Source organism: Pelecanus crispus, chromosome 4 (genome assembly GCF_030463565.1).
Source record: "Pelecanus crispus isolate bPelCri1 chromosome 4, bPelCri1.pri, whole genome shotgun sequence".
Lineage (NCBI taxonomy): Eukaryota > Metazoa > Chordata > Aves > Pelecaniformes > Pelecanidae > Pelecanus > Pelecanus crispus.
In genome coordinates, this window is record NC_134646.1 from 27,268,304 (window position 1) to 27,290,039 (window position 21,736).

The window sequence follows — 21,736 nt, forward strand, 5'->3', positions numbered from 1 at the left end:
AAGTTCTAGAGGTTCTCTAGAAATTCATAATTAAGGTAAAAGATTCACCCGATTAAAAAAAAAAAAAAAAATCAACATTCTGGTGCATTCATGGCGTTTTTCCCTTCATTGAAAGCACTTGAATTCGCTCCAGTTCATGTGTGAACACTTGTTTTATCAGCAATTCCCCTTTTTAATTATTAAATTTATACCACCATTCAGAAAGACATCAATCTGATCACTGTGGGCTCTCTCTCTCTCCCCATGACTGATAAATCCCCTTACGTGATATTTTTCAGACACTGAACAACTCAGTCATCTTGGTATATTTATATCAGCTTTGATGATGTGATCGAGTTGCTGACAGCTCGCTTGTGTTAAATGGACTTCAGTTTCAGCCTCAGCTCAGCTTTGAGTCTGCTGGTGTAGACTCTGTTCTGCTCCAAACCTTCAAGAAAGCTGCAGGTTCCATTTAAAATATTAATAAACCTTCGGTGAGAAGTAAGTGTCAGTATCATATCATTTGTATTTACTTTCTTCCTCACACATGTGTTTCGGTGTCCTTTTCCTGCTGTGCTACTAAGTTCTACGCGGAAAGTTCAATCTGCCCTACAAGGCAACTCTGCTATTTTTTCTCTTGGTCATTTTACTCCACCTATTTCATCCTCTGTGACATGCAGGTTAGTTCATACTTATAAAGCAGGATTTTCCTTGTTAGTCACATACAAGGTGTCTAGCACAGTTATAAATGAGTGCTTTTGGGGGAATTTCTAACCTTACAACGGTCCCTATAAGCACTTGGGATACAATTCTAAAATATATTCCCTTCAATTTTTTCACACAGGACCAGACATGTCGCAGGGGCATTCTGAAATATTTATAAGTTATTCCAAAGAGATAAGAAAAGAAAAAAGCTGAAACCATCCCAAATGTTCCCATGCATGTTTGAGTCTACTCAAAATTCTTAAGATTCTCCCAGAAAACAGTGTTCTACCAACGCAGGGTCATGGTCTTTGGCCTCTGCATTGCCCCAAGCATATTTACCATTATTATAAGACCTGTCACTCATCTCTTTAGATCTCTAGCAGAAAAAAAATGTTTAGCTATTTTATCTATCTAGACAACATCTTGATGCAGAAACAAGCACTCCCAAGCCTGTGTGTCAGCCACAGAACATCTGTGCTTTTGTGCTGCTGATTTTGTGACACTTTTAACACACAAAGAAAAACTTCTTCCAACTTTTTCAGCAAAGATGTTTTAAATGCATCGTACAAACATGGTGAATGTGACATCTTCAATGTTCCTGGCGCAAGAGAAAATCTGTGCACAACATGTGCACAGACAATATATCCATAGTACAAACAGATTTTCAGTATTCCCAATTTACCAGAGAATCAGAAGTTGCACAAAAAAATTATTTTTTTTTTTTCCCCCAGCTTCAGTTTTGTGTGTGGTGTTTAATACTTTAGGGCAATTATCTTTTTTGGGTCTACTAAGCACTCCTGTAATATAAGTAACTGATACACTGATATAGTAGATGTAAAATACCGGTCATGTCCAAGGCCAGACTCTCTTTCTCCAGACATGCATCAATTAGTTTGGTCACTTGGCTGGATGCTCGGTTTCTCTAGTGAAGACTAGTGCACTGACAACACAGATTCAGTGCTCCAACTTTAAGGCTATGCTGCATGTGTTGAATACACAGTATGTGTAAGAGATACAGAATGCAGGATAATAGTAATGCACAGGAACCCTAGCTATGTTTTTCAGAGTAAACTGACTTATTTTAGTCTCAAAGCCCACGCAAAATTCTTATCATTTGCATATATTTTTACAAGTATGAAGAACTGTGCATGCCAGACTATAGGTAAGCCCTTTAATTCAAAGCCATTAGCCTTTTATTTCTTTTGGACTTTTAGTCCTGAGGCTATAAGCCTGCCAAGAGCTTTAACAACATAAAGCTGACTTGTGAACCTCTGAGTTGTTCCCCAAAACCCTTTTCCCTGACAGATGGAACAAGGAAGACAGACAAAGTATGGAGAAATCCTTAATGTCCCCCACTTTATCAACACCAAGACGGCTCTGCCCATACTTCAAGATAACAAGATAGGAAAATTACCAACACCTTCAACCTTCCTTTTCTGAACCCTTCCACTGGATCCTGGCGCCAACCTACTCAGAGCAGCAAAGTACAGGGAGGTTATTCTGTGGTTGGGAGAGAGATTATGTTCATTTTACTCTTTTACCTGGAAGTAACCTCATGCCCACTAGGACAGGCTGAACCAATCTCTGGGATTTAGTCATGGACAATAATGGGAGATTGCATGCGGTGGCTCCTTATCCCAAATCCAGCTGCAGAATTTCCATCAGATTCTTCCCACAGCTACCTTTAAGTGCGGCAAAACCACACTCAGAGCAGCAGAAATGATGCTGGGTAACTGCAGCCAGTTGGCCAAAAATAATCATGTCTGCCATGCAAGTCCACACACTTGCACACTTCTGCTTGACATTTAGGTGTTTCTGCAGCAGAAAGATGAATGAGAAGCGGTCTACAGCTTTGTTTTGTTACTGTTTGAAGGCTTGAGAGGATAAGGAGCCACCAGCTATGGGATTAACAGGCCCTAAGATATAGCGGGAAAGAGAAGGGGGTTGTTATAGTTCTAGCAGGGAGAATAGGTGTCAGGTACAATTTAAAACATAAAAGCAAGATGGATCACAAAAAGAAAACTTTCAAGTGTTAAAGGACTAAAACAGATGATGCGGTCTTCATCAGAAGTCAAAATGTGAGGTGGAAATCAGACAAAATTAGGAAACAGCAACAAATCTACAACAGAAAATTAACACATATCACAGATTCAGTGAAAAATGAGAAATAAAAAGAAGCAAAACCTGAACTCTGAAAGCAAAAAAATTTCAAAGGAGGATACAAGTAAAATGGTCTTCCAAACTAATCCTCTGCCATTTTCTCTGTATTTGTAAATTATGCAAGTTAGACTGTGACACTTCAAGTACACACAAGACTATTTTCATCCCATACATTCTTCTTAAGCAAATTACCTATTTCTCCTCAAAAGATTTTAAAAGAGCATCGTTTTTGTTGATCTGATCTATCGCTATAATTCTTAAAGGATGTGTATAAATCACTGCATGCATACTGTTCCATAAATAATGGGAAAGAAGGATCGGCTCACCTCCTGTGAGCAGGCAGAGCCACATTAATGCAACAGAGAGAAGGAAGACATGCCATTGCATCTCAGCTAAACTGTTATGCAATAGCTGGGATGATGCAAGATCAGGCTTGAAAGTGGGAGCTGAGCTTCCTATTCCCCATCCTGAGAGATGCAGAGCATTGCAGAGGTATCTGGTGAATCTCTGGGGATAAGGTTCAAGCCTTGTCACTACAAATCACCCTCTGCCAAGCAATTTGTGCGGCAGCTTATAACAGCAGTTAAACAAAGGAGTCATGGGGCCATCCTCCGGACTGAGGGCAAGGCAGTTGCTACTGGGGAGAGGAGACTGGGAGATAAAAGCAAAGCAAACATGCCAAAGTTAATAGGGCAGAAAAGGCTCAACCTCCCTCCGATCCCGCCTGCGTGGCAGGAAAAGACACAGCGTAGGCTATGAATGGGTAAATACTTGAGGGTATCGGCACGAACCAGTCACGCTGACATCCGTCATCTTGTTTCGGTGCTTGCCCAAACAGGTGGGTTTTTCAGCCGCGCTCTGGAGGCAGGATGCTTGCATTTGTGCCCTCAGACTCTGTGCAGGAGCAACTTTCTACAGACTTAGGAGAGCAACTGTAAATTGATTTACACAGGGAAAACTATATTTATAGCAGAAATGGAAAGTATTTATCACAGGTCAGATTGCTTTCTGCTATCGTGATGTAATCACCATCAGTATTATGCTAGAAAAGATTTTGCCTTAAGGTCTTTAAAATTAAATCTTAGAGGCTACTAAAAATCATGGAAAGAATTAAGAACTTGATGTTTTGGAGAAAGTTAGCCTGTTGCTCCTGGGATATTCCCTAATCACTCTGGGTATTTTCCAGAGCACAGATATGGTTTCAGAGCACTTGGGAGAGGTTTTCCAAAGCTTGGTAACCCAGAATCAAGTTGTGATTCCAAAAAGGAAAGGATGTGCCTGAGGTCCTTTCACCATAGTAAACAAAAAAACCTCAAACTTTATATACCATTCCAGATGCATTGCTTGTCTTTTTACTCTTTTCCTCTCCTAAAAGACTCTATGTACAGACAAGTGTCTCATTCCTGGCAAACAGACAGTTCTTCCAAAAAAATTTCATAGTACACCCTATGATTCACCAGGCATACTTGGATAAAGCCAAGTGTCCACATACTTAGAATGGCATTTTGCAAAGTATGTGAAGATTAAGATAACTTAACTGGACCCACTAGCTTAATAAAGACTACGACTGACAGAGCTTACAGACCAACACAAATGAATCCTTGAAAGACTGACCCAGCATCCTAGGTGGACCGTACTGTACCCGCAGCACTGATCACTGTGCTGTCAGGTACCTAACTAGATTTAAAGCTCTCCATGATGCCTCTGACTGCAGCTCAGACATACCCAGTGTCAACATAGGAAATAAACACCATGACAATCCCTATATCACCTGTATGGAGCTATAGAGACACATGAGAACCCAGCAGGTGCTGGATGGACCTCCAGAGCTCTTGGTTTCCACCACCAGCAGCAAGGGTACTGTAGGCAGCACAGGAAAGACAGCAAGTAGAGGAGAGACACATCAAGGTGGTGGGCTGAGTCATATTAATTCCTATAGATACTCCATAAAGGTGCAGTTGCTGCATATTGGTAGGTGCTGCAGCTCCATGCTTCCTCCCAAAGCAAGGCTACATCCATAGTTGTAGGCAAGAGGTTTTCTGTGATCACTGGGTATCGGGTTAGAGGAGACTCAGGGCCTGAGAGTAAGAAGGTTGGAGGCTTCCCACCCCCCACCCCACCTTGATCTTCCAGAATTTACTCGTGTGCAAAAAGTAGAGGTAACTGTAAGTCTGATGGAGTGAAATAAGCTTGGGGCTTAAGGGAGTGGTTTCACATTATGGAGACATTATGAATGAAATGCAGGGGTTCCTGACCTAAGCAACAGGTATATGCTTTTAAGGGTATTTTAACTAAATAGTGGACTGAGATGGAATAAGGTGGATAACAAAGGAGTTGCCAAGTACTCTCCCACCCTTCACCTGAATATAAATGGCTGAAACTAGGGTGTCTGGAGACTGGGGGTTTCTTCCCCTGAAAATGGGAGGCAATGGGAAAGGTAGCCTTCCTTGCTTGCCAGGAGGATTTAACAAGTTCAGTTACTGCAGGCTTTATCAGCATGGCACAGTTAAGGTCACTAATTTTCTTCAGGAAAAGGGAAACTTCTGGGTACATTTCTTAAAGCTTTTAAGAACAGGGTCATGAATACATTTTCAAAGTTATTAATAAGAAATACCAGGAACAAACAAACACACCCAATTATTTTCTGCACTGAAACAAAGTTTTTATCCTAATTTAATTAATGTGTTACCTTGGGGCAACAGAGCAGTTCAGAAAAAGGTAGAAGGAAATTAAAAGGGCAACAGAGCAATCTTACCTAATATTTCTCTAAAGGAAAAACATTAAGGGACTCTGACAAAAGTTTATCCTCTAAGGAGAGATAAAAGAATTCATTCAAGCTGGCTAAATATTTTTTTTATTTCATATAACTAAAAATGAGACAAAATCTGAAGACAATCAGCCAATTTTACCACATGGAGAATGGTTTACCAGCAAAGTAAAAAAAAAAAAAAAAAAAAAAAATCTATGGATGCTTTTATTTTTGCTATGTATAGGCTCTTTCTAGAAGAGAGAGAGGAAGATATATTTTCATTGGGACACACATGAGCTGTATTTTCTTTTACAGCCTAACATCAGGGTTTTACTTTGTATCTCATGACACAGCACTGCCTGCATTGCTCATTTCCTGGTGTAGAAACCCTGGCGCTGATAATTCCCAGCACCCTTGTTTCTGGGCAGTCTCACGCTCAGACCTGGACTTCGAATCCCTAGGTGTGGAAGTGTTCTGATGCAGGGATTAACCTGGGGCCATCACGAAGAGATGAAATATAGATGTGGAAGGCTTCTCAGAGCCCATCAGTAGCATTAATCTGATTGTATGTCTATTTATCCTCACTTGGGTTGACCAACAAAACATCAAGACAAAGCAAACATGGACCCGATGCTATTACTCATCCAGCACCAATTGCAACTACCCTGGTCCTGCTGCACCTAAGTGTAGGATATTTGGCTTAACTAGCAGCATGGGCTATAACGAAAAACAGATGTAGACGCTGCCACCTTTTGGTGATAGCCAATTGGGTTATTACACATTCTCCAAACTCACTGATGTTGCACCTGTCTCCCAAACTGGTTCTGGCACACAGAGACCCTTCAGCTCCTGACAAATCCAGGAGGCAGGCAGAGCTTGTCTTCTAGGAAATGCTTTAAAAATGCAGATATTTCTAAATTATAGTTTTTTCTAAAGCCATCTTGCTGTGGCAGGAGCTGCTGCACTGCTTTAGACTTCTTTCTGATGAGCAGAGAATGGCTGCAGCATAAGCCCACCCCAACAGCTTGTTTCAAGGTCTTGGCATGAAGAGAAATTGAATTCTTTACTCCCTAGGCCTCTGCTCATCAGTGGCAACTTCCAAGAGCAACCTTGGTGTGTTTTTTCCTACACATTTGCACAAGGTATCCCAAGAGGAAAGGGCAAAGATACCCGTTAGCAGAAAGCTGCTGGGGAGGACCATTTCCACCTTTGTGAACTGGAAGGACCCTCACCATCCACACCCAACCTGGGCATGAGGGCCAGGCAGGGCAGCAGGGCTCACGGCTTTCAGCATGCACAGCCTGGCCAGGGAGAAGTTTGCAGCAAGCCTCTGCCAGGCTGCCAGCATCCCTACTCAGGGACTCCCCCAGTACCCCAGCATTTCCAAAGACAGTGCTCCCCCATGGGGCACCTTGCTCCCACTTGCTGCACCTGGGATGCTGTCGGCTGGGGGAACACCAGTGCCTGAGCCACCTGCAGGGCCTCATGCAACACCTCCTGCACAGCACAGGAGCTCAGTGCTCAGAAGGCTGGTGGAGAAAGGGAGGAGGGAGGAAAAAGGAGAAGGTAGCACGCCAGCACTTGGAGCAGCAATATGCTAGCTAAGGGGCCATCCATTTTCCTGGGGGGTATCTGGTGTCCTGCTGTCAACAGCATGCAACAAGGAGGAGCATGCTGCTCCTTTCCAGGGCACCAAAGTGCCCTGCCACACGTGTCCTTGAGGCCCCAACAGGTAATTCAAGCCTTGCTGAGCATGTCCGCAGAGCAGGGATCACCCCATGGCCTGCAGTGGGCTGGGGCTCACCTCTCCTCCCTCCCCAGGATTTCCCTGCCTGGACATCAGGGATGCGGTGCTGGGTGGGTCGAGAGGAGCTGCTGTTCAGCCACCACAGCCAGGTAAACAAAAACCCAAAAGAACAAACAAACAAACAAAAAAATCAAACTTCCAAAGTTTCACTAAAAGCTAAAATGACCTGAAAAATTAAGCCAAGCAGGTCATTCTCTCCAGGCAAAAAATCCAGGCAGATTTCTGAAAGCGTCTCACTTATACGCAGCATTTATTTGCCAATTTTCTTCATTGATATAGCCAGAACAGGAAGACCCCAAAGCAACCCCTCATTTACCACAAGAGGAAATAATATGAATAATGGGGAAATACACAAATAGAGGGTCTCCCAGTCAGGTTACCAGGCTGTTAGCAAGGACCTCTAGCTGTCACAACACATCACCCTTTGCTCCCTGATTGCTGATACTTTGTCTCAGTTTTTGAGCTCCCTCTGCTAACAAGCAACCCTGTCCAAAGGCTTTGAACTTAATCATTACATTTGTAAGTGGTGATAGACTTTGTCACTGCTACCCTATCCAGCACAACCTTGTTGAACATTAAGCTGTACTAGCGCAAATGTTCAAAAAGTTCAGAAATAGGGGAACAGTTAAGGATTTTTGTATTTTGATCTCTGCACATCATAAGGATGATGACTGATTAATACTACAAGTAACATTATGGAAGACTGAGGTCCAGTTTTCTTTTGAAGACAGACAGTCATATTTTTTGTGCGACTGGGCAGTAAGAAACACAAAAGTTCCCACAGATCAATCAAAATGTGGCCCATGGGCAAATAAACAAAACTGATATCATTTATTGAGAGTTTACATTTGTTAAAGTCAGCTCTCACACAGCACAAACTTTCATCTCTCTAGAGCTTTGCGTTTGGGCTACAGCTCAAGGATTTTATTATTTTTAGGTGGAAAACTGATTTATTTGGACAACAGATTTTAAATCCCACTTTGAAAAATAGGTTTTTGAGGCTTTAACTACAATTTCTTAACCATGTTTAATTATACTTTTTTTGACACCATATTTCTTTGTGATCCTGGTGAATTAATTATACTAAAAGGATATCTAGTGCTAATGCTTAGTTTAAAATGAAGTTGAGGCTTCCGTTTGAAAACAGATACATTTAGGAGCTAATATTCCTAGGTGTAACGGTACTTTGTGTTTCACTCAAACAATGCAATACGTTTAAACGTTTATTTTGTTAAAATATTAGAGGTGCCTCTTGACTTTCCGAGCTTGAAGTCTAACATGAATCCCACAGACACACAACCACGTACAGATGATTTTTATGTTTTACAGGTTCTTATGCATTAGCATCCATGATGTGTTACCACATAGGAGTACGCACACCTTTCCAATCCGTGCTTCTCTGAACAGTGCTCGTTTGCTGGCTACTAAAGGAAAGTAGGTGGTGGGGGGTTTTGAGCAGTAAAAGCCTTCATCTTTCCTCAGTCTCTATCCACGTTTTTTCCACCCTTCACACTCAGACCATGCACAGGACAGTTTAAGATTACCCAAGAAAGAGTGACAGCATACCAAAGAATTGGGCATCTGTGTAGCATCTGGAAATACAGTTGTGGCAAAAATAAGCAGCACGTCCCTGCAAACTGCCTTATCACAGGGATTACAATCATTACTTAAATCATACAAAAAATGCATTTTAAGTGCTTTCTAACAACAACAACAACAAAATACTCAAACAAAAAAACCCCCACACCTCCTGTTTTGCTACCCACCAGGAGCAGGTGAAAGCAGACAAGCAGTGCCTCCACAGCATGCCACCATCAGAAGGAAAGACGCAAGCGGCTGGAAATCTGCGCAAGACAGCTATACCACCCGCTGGGCCGGGAACGGCGTGGGGCTCATCTCCGTCAGCAGCAGGTGCCAATCTAACCTGCTAACACCAGCCCAGTTATACTTAGATATTGGTTCGTGACATTCATCTGGTACAAAGATGGCTGAACCTTGCTTCCACTCTGGTCTTTTTTTTCCCCCCTTGACTCTATCTTACCTGCCCATCCATGCTGGCAGGCTAGGTCACACAGACAGTCTAGCCACCTCTTGCGTTGCACCCCTTTTGCCAAACTGGTCCGAGTCTCACCAATTATAAAAGTTTACTCATGAGGCTGTGACCATAAGACAACATGATGAGCTGACTCCTGAAGTCGCAGCAAGCCGGGGCCCTTGGAACAGAGAAGCCAGGACTCCCTTCCCACTGAGCGATCTGGCTAGCTCCATCGTGTGCTGTTATAACTCCTGTGTCTCACTACTGCTTAGGTTTCCCTTAGCAAATTTTGTGCTGGAAACTTAACACTGGCAAAAGCTTCACTGCTAGTAGCAGTGGAATTAATTTTATGGTATGAACTGATATTAAGTTTAATTACATTGTGTACACATAGCACTCAGTCACTCACATCACCACACAGATGACTACTCCTCTCCTTTGGACTGAAAATCTGACCGCATGAGTGAATACCCTCAAGAACCTGAAGTCATCCAGATTTTCAGCTTTGGGGTCTCTCTCCTTTCCAACAGGAGAGACGCCTTTCTCCTCCTGTGCGCAGGCAGGGAAGACTCTGCAAGGTTCACTCCCCAGGTTCTTCCAGGAACAACCTCCCATGTGTGGAAACTGGAAATTGTTCTTTAAAGTCTTTGCTACATTCCTGCTGCATCAAATACTCCGGTGATGGGAAGTGGCATAAGGCTACTGACATTGAAAGTTTACCCCTGCTAGGCTTATTGCTTTTGTAAGAAAGGTTTTCCAGGTATGGCTCCAGCTGCAATAAGCTGATGCACAGATATTGGCCAATATTATCTCAAAAACAGTGGCTACTGTAACATCATGTTACCTCAGCCCTTTTTGTAACTTGCTCCCTTAGAAAATACTGACCTGAATTTAAACATACTGTGTTTTAGCATAAAAAAAAGTTATATCTCATAAAAGAATATCTGACTTTATAAACCTGCTCAAAGCCTTTTACTGAAGAGGGAATTCTTGGTTTCTGTGAAACTGATAGATTTAATGAATATATTCCTGTTATAATATGACATCTCATTTTTCTCTCTCATAAATACTTGTCAGGTTTATGATTTTTCACTCATTGGCCAGGAATTGTGTTGCACAAGCTCAGATTGTGGGTGCTCATACCAAGTTTAATTTCACTCACAAGTAGAGTTGACAAAAGATCACAGCCACTAAGCCCTGGAATTACCCTAGATATTGCCCTCTGTGCTCTGCAAATGAAATCCTACAGAAGACCCTTTGGAAAAGAAGAACATGATGGTTAACACTCAGAAATCCATTTTGCACAGGGCAGTGTCAGTACACAGAGCAGCACTGAATGACAGGCAGATCTGCCAGTTCCTGGATGAGAAAAGTCAGATGCTCAGCATTGCACTCTCGCTGTCCATCCGTCTCAGGCTGTTCCTCTCCCACTTTCTCTAGCTCCTCTCTTATGCCCTTGATTGACTACCAGGTCAGATAAGAAATTAAGACCAGTGAAATCAGAACCAGACCGCACCTGTCCCCGGTACAGCCAAAAGAGAACTGAAATAAAGCACTTACAAAACTGCGGTGACCATAACCTTCAAAATGCCGAACTCCCCCAGCTCTCTGCTGTCATGGACCAGAGCACTACAATGGGGAGCTGAGCAAGAAGGCCCAGAAAGCTATTTCTAATGAAATGGTGTCACTTTGGGAAAGGCTAAAGCAGTCTGCAGAGTGAAGATCTGTTTTTAGCAACAAAGCTTCTGAAAATAGACATGACACTACTATTTAGTTCATCAGGTTACAACTCGGTAATAGAGGGATCATTTTACTGCTATTTAATTTGATGCTGTAAGGGGGAAAGATACTGGTGTTATGAACGGAGGACTACTTATCTATAGCAGCAATTGTCATGGCAAATTTTTTTTCTAGTGGAACATGTTTTCCTTGTAAGTCATGGAGAATACTTCAATCTAAGGATTCAGCTACATGAGTTGCTTTGCAGGTCCTGGTCCTAAATGCATATATGTATAAAACCGCACAGTTCCATACACTCAACACTACAGTCATCCTTTTGTTAGCAGTGCATTTCAGGAACAGCTTGGTTTAACTGATGCAGACACAGCAGTAATCAGACAACTACTCCAGCTGAAGCACAGGTAACTCTCAACCTTTCCAGATTACTGACCAAAGAGATCCCAGTGCCAGAAAAAGCAGCAGAGCTGCTCCAGGGAAAGCACAACCAGACCATGACAGTCTTTAAACCCAAAGAAGTGTAGGAAAATAGCAGTCTCTCTGCAACTCAAGGCGGGAAACCAGGCTCCCAAACACATCCTCCAACCCTGTGACAGAGATAGAAGAGGGGAGGGGGATGCCAGACTGTACAAGCAAGGAGGCAAACATCCTGCTCAAGATCCTTTTCATGTACCCCAGCAAGGGGCCCATGGGCCCCCCAAAAAAGACCATGTAAATCCCTCTGGCTAACTCTGTTAAACAATATAAATCTGCACTTGGAAATGAAAGAAAGCAAATCCCAAAAGTATGGGTCAAAAACAGGAGCACCTGAAAGATGCTTACTGTTCCCCAGCATCCAGAAACCTGGAAATATAAATGCAATTCAAGAAAGTGGAAGGGGCACTTGCAGAAGTTAACTTTATATGAGCAGATACAGCTGGAAACAGTATTTTTGTATTTCAAAGAAGTATGAAAACACTGGGCATTTGTAGTACAGACAGAAGTGTTATGTATTGTAGAAAAGAAAAACTATCCCAACACAAATAATGTCACATTGTAAATAGGCATGACTGGGATTTCCCTGGTGATGACCAAAATAAATTAGTTGCTAAAATACATGGAAAATAAAAAGTGAAGCTCAAAAAGATAAGCATTGCTGATGCAGAAGTACATCTTTGCAATTGTTTATAAATAGCCTTCCCAGCTGAAAAATAAATCTTCCTGCAGATGCCTCTACTGTAGGTACTATAAATTAATATTCCTTTTCTGAGTGCAGATACTCACTTTATTAATTTCTGACTGTTGTCTTTTTATACTCAGCACAGGCTTCATTCAAAGTTCACATAATTCAAAATTTGACATGAGACAATTTGATCTTTTGTTGATCATAATTTGCTTCTCTTTCAAAGGATTTAAGAGCCTGACTTGAATCATACTGATTTACCATTCATTGGGGTGGTATCAAAATTAGGCTCTGTGTAAGCATGCAAATTCAGAGTGCCTGAGGAAAAATATCTTCAATTATTAATTAGTGCACAAAGGAACAACAGCCAACATATTGCTTTTTATAGGACACACAAGATGCATCATGCAAGTGTTATGCATTACAACAGCACATTCAGGAAAGATGGCTGAGACATCTCCAGGCTGAGACCCCAGTTTTAACTACACATTTACAGCTCTTGCAGTAGGCTCAAGGCCACTAAATTAGATCTCCAGCTCTACTCAGTGCAAGCAGAGAACAGCATCTCAGAAGGGAAAAAAAAATAATAATAATAATTTGAGTCCCACCTGTCTACCATCAGGAAATTGTGATGGAGTAGCAAACACAGCAGGGGATATCCTGGGCTGAGGTGTCTTTTATCAAGGTAGCTCAGGACCCAAAGACCAAAATGTTTCATGCAGTATAACTACACTTGCTTTTGAAAAACAGGCAGGGATCAACTCCTTTCTTTGAAAGGAGGTTGTGCAAGACAAGGTGGCAGCAATTCCCTTTGTAAAACCCTAATGAGCCAAGCACTAACATAGAAACAAACTCACCCTACAAAAAAAGAACATGGAAAAGAGAATGACTTCCATACAGTACTCTAGATTTCCCAAATTCAAATTCATTTCATAAGCCCAAATATTTGCAGCTTCAGAATGAAATGCAGTTATGAAATACTCCTCCCAGCTGGAGAGAAATACCATCAGATGTGCAACAAATGCTACACTTCAAAGCAAGAACACGATGCAAACTAGTCTGCTCTGAAAGAAAAAAAAAAAAAAAAAAAAGAAAAAAACACAAACTGAATAAAAGTGACATTTCATTAGGTAGCAGTCTGTTTATGGTTCATCTGGTTTACAACCATACTGTAACCCCTTTGCTTATTAAGTTGTCAGAGGAACACAGATTAGCACATAGATTAGCAAGGAAAACATATACTACCTTTCTAAAAGAATTACCCATTTAAATTAATCACTGAAGTGTGAATGAAGTCATGGGGCATCTGCAAAGAATTTTCACATACTCTTTTGGCTGCATGCACAGTTACACGTATTAAGATACACATTTGAAGATCACCACTGATTTGACTGTTCTGAGTAAAAAGTAATAAACGATGTGTTAGGATGCAAATAAAGTACAAAGTTTCTGAGTACTTTCTGAGTTTCCACAGAGAACAACAGGGAATCATCAATGGAGCAAGTGAAAATACCTGCATAGGTATGAAAGGGTAGAAGAACAGAATTGCACAGTTAGATCTGGCTCAGCTATTTAATGCTGCTACTATAAGCTTTTTGGTGGAAATTAAGAGACAGGTGTATGTATAGAGAGTTCTACAGCAGATCATTTGTTCCTGCTTATAGGCAATGGTTATGATGCTCTATTTATACAGATCCTTCATTAGCCTAAACTGTATATTATACCACTGTATCAATACACATTACACTGTTAAACACTTCCATTAGAAAGCCACGGTTAAAGAGAAAGAGCATGACGCTGTGATGCCTCAGCCCCAGTATAAAAACCTACGTTGGGATTGAGCAAGTTACTGTATCTCAGTCCAAATCAGGATGACACATCACTAATCCACTGCGATTAGTTATTCTCTAGGGTTGTAAGGCAGTCTGTAAGTGCGAAGTATTTTAAACAAATTTGTGGCTACTTAGTCCTTCACAAATAGGTTCTTGAAATCTCCTCTTGCAACACATGTCCCTGGCACCTAAACTATAGACAACATCCAGCTGTTAACTGCATAAACCTCTGCCACAAGCTTGAGTGCTTCACATCCCACCCAGCAGAGGACAGGGTGTGTGCAAGCATCACAGCCGGCAGGGACACTGAAGCAGGCTCTTCACCACCCTCTGGCAAAAGACCTGGTGGAAGAACGTACAGAACAAAGGATATTAGTTATAATTCATGATTCTTTTCAGTCCAGAGCACTAATGAGAAGGGGAGTGAGAAAAGAAATATTAGGTACATTTTTCATATTAAGGGGAACACTCTGCACCTTGGACCATCCACTCCATATTGGGTTCTCCATCCTTGTCCCTGTATGAGGACACTTTAGGAAAAACTAAACAGTGTAAACAATTTTATTCCACACTGAGATTACAGCGAGAACAGCAGCAGCAGAGAAAGGTTGATGGATGCATGTGAGACTGTATTTTAAGTTTTGGCCCTGGACAATGGAAATAAAATACATGTAACTCAGATTATAAGAAATTGTGTGCACTATGAGATCAGCTATTATTTCAATGTTCACCAGTGATGGGACAATATCGCTTAACATGAAATAAGCTAAGCATTCAGAAGCCTTAATATTCTGAGGCTTGTCTTCAGGTTAGGAATACATTGCAGATTCTTTGTCATTTTAAATAAAAACATGGATTTAAAACCAAAAGACTACATAATCGTTTATGGGTAACACACGACTAATTCTGGAAAAGTGAATTCCATTTTACAAGGCAATAGCATAGAGCAACACCTGCAAAGGGGCTCAATTTGAATAAGATCATTCAGACTAAATAATGTAGTCATTCAGACCAAACCTGAGTAAAATACAGACCAATAAGTTTTAACATGTGACCAGCTTTGTGCACCATGCGATTTAGCCACCTTTGACTACTCCTACAGGACAAGACTTAACATATACTTAAGTCTTTGTAGGACTGCAACTGAAACCAGCTCTGTAGTAGTTTCTTCTCTAGCTTCACCAGACATAAGCTGTGACCATAAAATTCTTATGAAAGAAAGTATTTCTTATTACTCTAGTTGTGTACAGAACTGCATGTTTCTTTGAATCTGTCAAGTGATTTTTTTAAACATCTCCATAACCTGAGTGCCATGCTGTTAACCATGAGATCTGTTTTGAATTTGAAATAAGAAAAGGTGGGGGGATGGAACAGGACAGGAGGGAGAGATAAATCCTGTATTTTTCTTTATATTTTACAAATTTTATTACTTCAGTCAAAAAATGTGACTGAAGCAATAAAATGTTACTGTTGCTCAGTGTAATGGTATGTGTTTGAAATACAACCCATTTGCTCTTCATTCACTTCATCAGAGTTTTGGCAACCACTAAAAGCTTCAAGTATGTGTGTAGAATATTCCTTACGCTATCATATCCATATTATTTCTCCACTTACGATTTCTTAATGAGCTATTTTTAACAGTTGCCCACTTACCAGTTTTCTATTTATGGCTATGTGCCTTCCTCTGTCTAAAAACATTTAATGAGATTTATGAAACCTGTTTGCAATGCTTTGAATGCTGGCAGCAGTTACAAGAGGGAGATCAGAGACTATAGGTGCAGCTCTTCTTCCAAATCCCCATCCTGACTACAGACTAGTGGTCACTGCCAACTCATATGAAATATGGTCAACTATGCATTCCCAGCAATTACGCAGATGACAGGACACAGCTTGAGTTTATATCATGACATTGCTCCATTGACCCTCTCTCTGACATTAGGGACACCACCTCCAGGAATCATGGAAAGCAGTGGGAACACTGAGGAGGTAATACACTCCAAGTTCAGTTGGGTATTTGGGGAGCTCCAAAAGGCAATTGGCAAGCTGATACTTAGCTACCTTGTTTATCCCCTGTTCTGGCTCCTTCATATTTATCTAGCTGTTTATGGACACCTAAAAGCTCCAAAAGCTGTTTTCTTTGGCTGTGAACTACAGTCTATAAAATACTGCTCAGTAAGGGGATCATATTTGTGTCCTTTAATACCTAGCCAGGTGCTCTTCAGAGTTGGCAGTAGTGTCTTTACTGATAACTTTGACTGCATTTTATGTCTTTTCCTTTACCATTACAATACAGACTGCTGTTCAGTTATTGCTCCCTCTAAATCATGCATGATTTTGGCTTGTGGTAAAAGTAATTCAAAGACTATTTCCCCCAAGCAGTATGCCATACTTGCTAAAAGCAAATGAACAAAAAAGTGGGGAGTACAGAAACTCCCATGTAATTAAAATGAGTGTGGGGGTTTTTTTCCTAACTTCTTAGTTACCTAAAGGGTGAGAATTATGTTTTGCCAAAGCTTGAAAAATTCCATTTCTAAAACCAGCAGAACAAGATCAGTACAGGAAACACTGCAGAGTGGTCCTACAAGAATACATTTGGGTGCAACAATCAGTATTGCATTGCAATCTTTCTGGCATATTTTGATTCCTAGTGCATCATTACTGTAAAGGACCAATTGCTGATTTTGATATATTTTCCTTAGAAGAATGGCAATAAGACCAAGACACAACAATTTCTCAAAACAAACCCCCTCAGAACAACAGGGGATGAATCTCTGCCACAAAGTTCTGCAAAGGACAGGGATTTGCATTCTGGCTAGTTTCAGTAATTTTTTAATATTAAATTTCCTACTGACTGATAAAGTTCAGTGATGATCACAGCTCCCTTCCCCCCCCCCCCCCCCCCCCCTTCAATCTTATGAAACTGCACATTTCAATTAGATTGGGTTATGGTGAATGAATTAGTGACATTTTCTTGTATAATTCTTGTTTCCCCTACAGCTTCATATGAACAGCTCAGTGGATATCTATGATATGTGACAGCTGTCAAGAAGGGCCATGTTCCTGGAATGCAGCACGGAATGCCATCCACAGCACAAGGATCATCTCTTCACATAGCCAGGAAGGGTACACAGACCTTGGCTCAGTTCAGACACGAGAGCTGACACAACAGGTTATCTATTCGCCAGAGTCACCTAGGAAAACTTGTGTACTATGACAAGGTCTCAAGCGGTCACTCATCCAGTTTCAGAGAAGCATAATAGGACATCAGCGCCTAGCAGCCGCTGTAAAGGTATTTTAAATAATTTTCAACAACCCTAGAAGCAAGCACTGAATAGGCTTTTCCAAGCATTGCCTGTTTTTTTCTGCAAAGTTTAGCATAAATCAAATACGAAGCAGTGGAGAGCAACTGAATTATCAACCAATAAAAAGGGAGTAAATTCACCAGAGTGGTGTCTCAGGCCAAACAGAGATACAATAAGCTCTGTTATTGTCCAAGGACAGCAGCAAAGTAGAAACTCTTCCATTTACCTTCCAGTACATCAGTGAAATGGAGCTTTTATTCCCCTGAGCAACAAAAAAGAAAAGAAAAAAAAAAAGAAACCAAACAAAAAATCTCATTTCTCATAACTAGCATGGCATTCAGAAGGCACCTCTTGTGGCACTAAGTAAAATCTCTGATGTAGCACACTTATGTAAATGACAACTTATGTTCAAGCCACAATGACAAACTTCACAGGAAATGTGGAAATAACAGATTTCCCCAAAATGTTCACAGTATTTCTTTCCCATAAAATAACATGTTCCACGAACTCTTCTGAACTGGAAAAAAAAAAAAAGAAACACTGATTTATCGATCATCTCCTTTTTTTCTCTGTTCCACCAGCGCAAAGCAGAACATGGATCAGTAAAACTAGTATTTTGGGGAAAGAATGCATTGCATAAGAGAAGACCAGAATGTCATGCAAGTTTGCAGCTATACAGGGGTAGATAAAAATGGCAAAATAGGTAATTTCCATGACATGTATACATAGGCACTATCCCTTGTTGACCTTGGCAATATTTCAAAGGGAAGCTTTCAAGGATTAACTGTTCAATCAATCAGATTTTATGACATACGCCAACCGGCTCCACAAATGTACTTGCAATCAAATTGCAGGAATAACAATAAAAAAGATTTAATCTATTGTTAGCTCTTGCACCGGAATGTGCACAGAAAATTTGCACACTTTGGCAGGAACAACCTCTGTGTTTTAGAAACTGCTCACCTGCCTCAGTCTGTAGCAAGGGTAGACTGTGAACAGCTCTTGCATAGGTGTTTGGAGGTGTGTTCATATGTGAAAGTGCCCTTCTGCACCCCAATCTGAGCGCACTGAACCAGAGCTAATGAGAACTGACCCCTTTGCAGCTAGAGAACAAAATCCTTCCCAAGTGCATATCTACCCCCGGTGCATCCTTTGAGACCCAGGAGAAGGCTACATACATGCAAAAAGTGGAGGCAGAAAGAAGATGCAGCCTGAAAGCAACCTTGTGCACAGAACAGGGTCTATCTTATTCCTCGAATGACAAAATTGCATCAATGAGCCCTAATCTGGGCTGTACGCCCCTGGAGATAGTTGTTGTATGCAGAATCATGCTATAAGAAGACAGTAGTGCCCCCAAAGAGCTTAAAACTGAAAGATAGTAGCAAACAGGTACAGAGAAGCCAACACCACCCGCAAAACAGTTCCCAAATAGTGACGGTTATCAGACAGATGGAAATACAAGATAAAGAACGTGATCTTCTACCAGGTCTTCTCTGAGCAAGTAACAGGAGGAGGGGAAGAAATCAGCTATCAATTCTGCTCTACAATATTTCCTCAGTAAGAACAGAGCCTGTCATGACTCAACAAGGTGTGCTTTATTTCACACATATAAGCAATGCAATTGATTCCAGGTGATGTTAGCTTACTTCAGGTTAAGCAAATGCATAAGTGCTTTCTTGAGTGAAGGCCAAAACCCACATATTTCATTGCAAAACACTTGAGTGGGATCAGGACAAACAATGATAGTTTTCTCATGCTCAGAGAATCCCACAGAAAGTCTCCCTGAACCCAGTTACCCAGTGGTAACAGCTATTTGGTACCACACTTCAGCTATTTCTACTGTTCTTTCTGTAAAAATAAAAGCAGCTAACAGAGAGCTAGCTTATTTAAGGGGTGGAGGGGAGAGGTTTGGTGGGAAAAAAAACAAAAAGGTAAAGGTAAATCTGAGATGCTCTGGCCTGAGACTGTGCTCTCTGTATTAGTCTTCTAGGTCATGGGCCGGCCAGCTCAGAGTATGAGCCTGGAAAAAGCTTCCTACCTTTCTACTTGAGTCATACCAGGATATGGACTTAATCTACCATATATTAAAAAAAAAAAAAAAAAAAAATCAAATGCCCTTGTAATAGATACTATTGATATATGCAAATTATCCAATTTATTTTTCTTTAAAATATCAATAATCTTCATTCTAGCACTTTGTATCAAATATCTTGATGAAAATAGATTAGTCAAATTTGATACCTCCGTTTGATTTGCTGCCCATTCTACTAAGGCTGCAGTCATAGCCAGCAAGGCCAAGAATCTAGGTAGAAAACTGTTCAACATGAGCAGCAAGTAATCATTCACGGCCCATAACTTGTCCTGGATGACAGCTGTGAATTCACCTTGGACTGCAAAATGACAGGTTTAGTTTAACAGCTTTACCCCTATATTTGTAAAAAAACGCTTGAGGACCCTCCTACAGCCTCTACAGCTATAGCTTTCCCACAGTTTTCTGTGAGTCTACAGCTATAGCTTTCCCACAGTTTTCTGTGAGTTTTCTAGAGGTCTGAGTAGAGAAAGTAAGGGTCCCTTGAACAGCGCAGCACCCTCTCCTCTGTAGCATTGAGGAGATTATAAGCACAGTCAAACCCTGGGAACCAAAATAAACTTTTTCACTATGTCACCTGTATGTTTTTACACCCACAGTTAGTATATTCACATTGATTAAAGTCACTGCAAACCCAAAAGTAAGAGATGCTGGACCGTATATGATTATACTAAATAAGGAATTCTTAAGCCGAAAGTTTGAAGTGTGAGTTTGTCTTTTTAGTAGGTGGACGTGAAAAAACATAGAATAAATCAGGCTGGAAGGGCCTCTGGAGGTCCTCTTGTCCAACTCCCCACTCCAGACACGGCCAGTGAGATAGAATTCATGAAAAGTGAAAGAAAATACAAATACACACTGATGATACAACCCCTTGATATTCAGGATTAAATGAGAAATTTACCTCTTTCTCACAGACTAAATAAACTAACACTTCAGATTTCTTCTTATTAGAGCAATTTTTCATTTACGTTTTACCAGGCATTGCATGGACACGCAGCAGCAATGTAGTCTTTACCCCAAACTGCTTACAGTTTGGACTTGGGTAAAACTTAGGTGAAGTAGTTGAAAAGCTCTGAAGAGGACTTAATTTCTTATTGAGAGCAATTAAGACAGCCAGAATCAGAGTTCAGATATACATATACGTACACACATGTACATGAGGAATAAAGCATTTTTCCTCACCTTGATATATTTTCCAGCTAAATATCTTCCAGTAAAAATAGCGAACTATTGTTGAGTGATTTGTTCAAAAACTGTTCTGCATAACTATATTTAAAAAATTAATGGGCTAAGTTAATTCCTCTTGCAACTGTACTTACTTTCTAGTCTCTACAGTCCAGACACTTGGGAAGGGGGAGAAGAAGAAAAAAGAGGGGAGAGAAATCAAGAATATTTCAAGCATACTCTTTGGCAAAAACTCTAGATCAAACTGATAAGCCTGCAGACTGCTGTGCATTCTCCATCACAGTCTTTAAAAAGTGAAACAACCATACTGTGCTTCCAAAAATAATATTCAGAAAATAAGACTCAAGATAACAACCCAATTTTATAATAATCCCAATAGTTTAGTCAAAAATGAAAACTGCTGCCTTGTCTTCTCACTGTGCTTTTCTTGTCACCTTACCAGGTCTAAAGCCTCTGTTACTGGACAGTAAAGATTTTAAAATTCTCACTATTATACAAGACAAAACAGTATTTCTTATTAAGGGAGAGTGGCTATCCTCAGATATTCACTAGTGCAAAGAACACTGCAGCGGTATGAGCTGTAGTTCAGCTGAGAAATTCCCTCACTAGGATAAGTAATCCTTTTCTCTGGGAGCAAGGACACCTTTCTCCTGTGGCCCTCCTTTGGTTTCCCCAATACATCCTCTTACACATACACCCAGCCTTCTGCCTCACCTCCACTGCAGGAGCTCAAACATTGCAAAAGTAATCATATTGGTCAATCATCATTAGTTTTTTCCTTATATACACAAAGAAAAGAAGGAACAAACACATGAAGATTAGTTAAATTAATATGCCGCTAGTGAGGAAGGAATAAAACTTACTTCCTGACCCCAGGCTTTCTTGAAACTTCCTTCTATGATGGTTTTCACCCTGAAGTTCTTTCTAAAAAGAGAATAAACTGAAGAATAGTAAAGCATGGTAGTTCAGAAAAGGAAGAAAAGGAGGAAAAAAG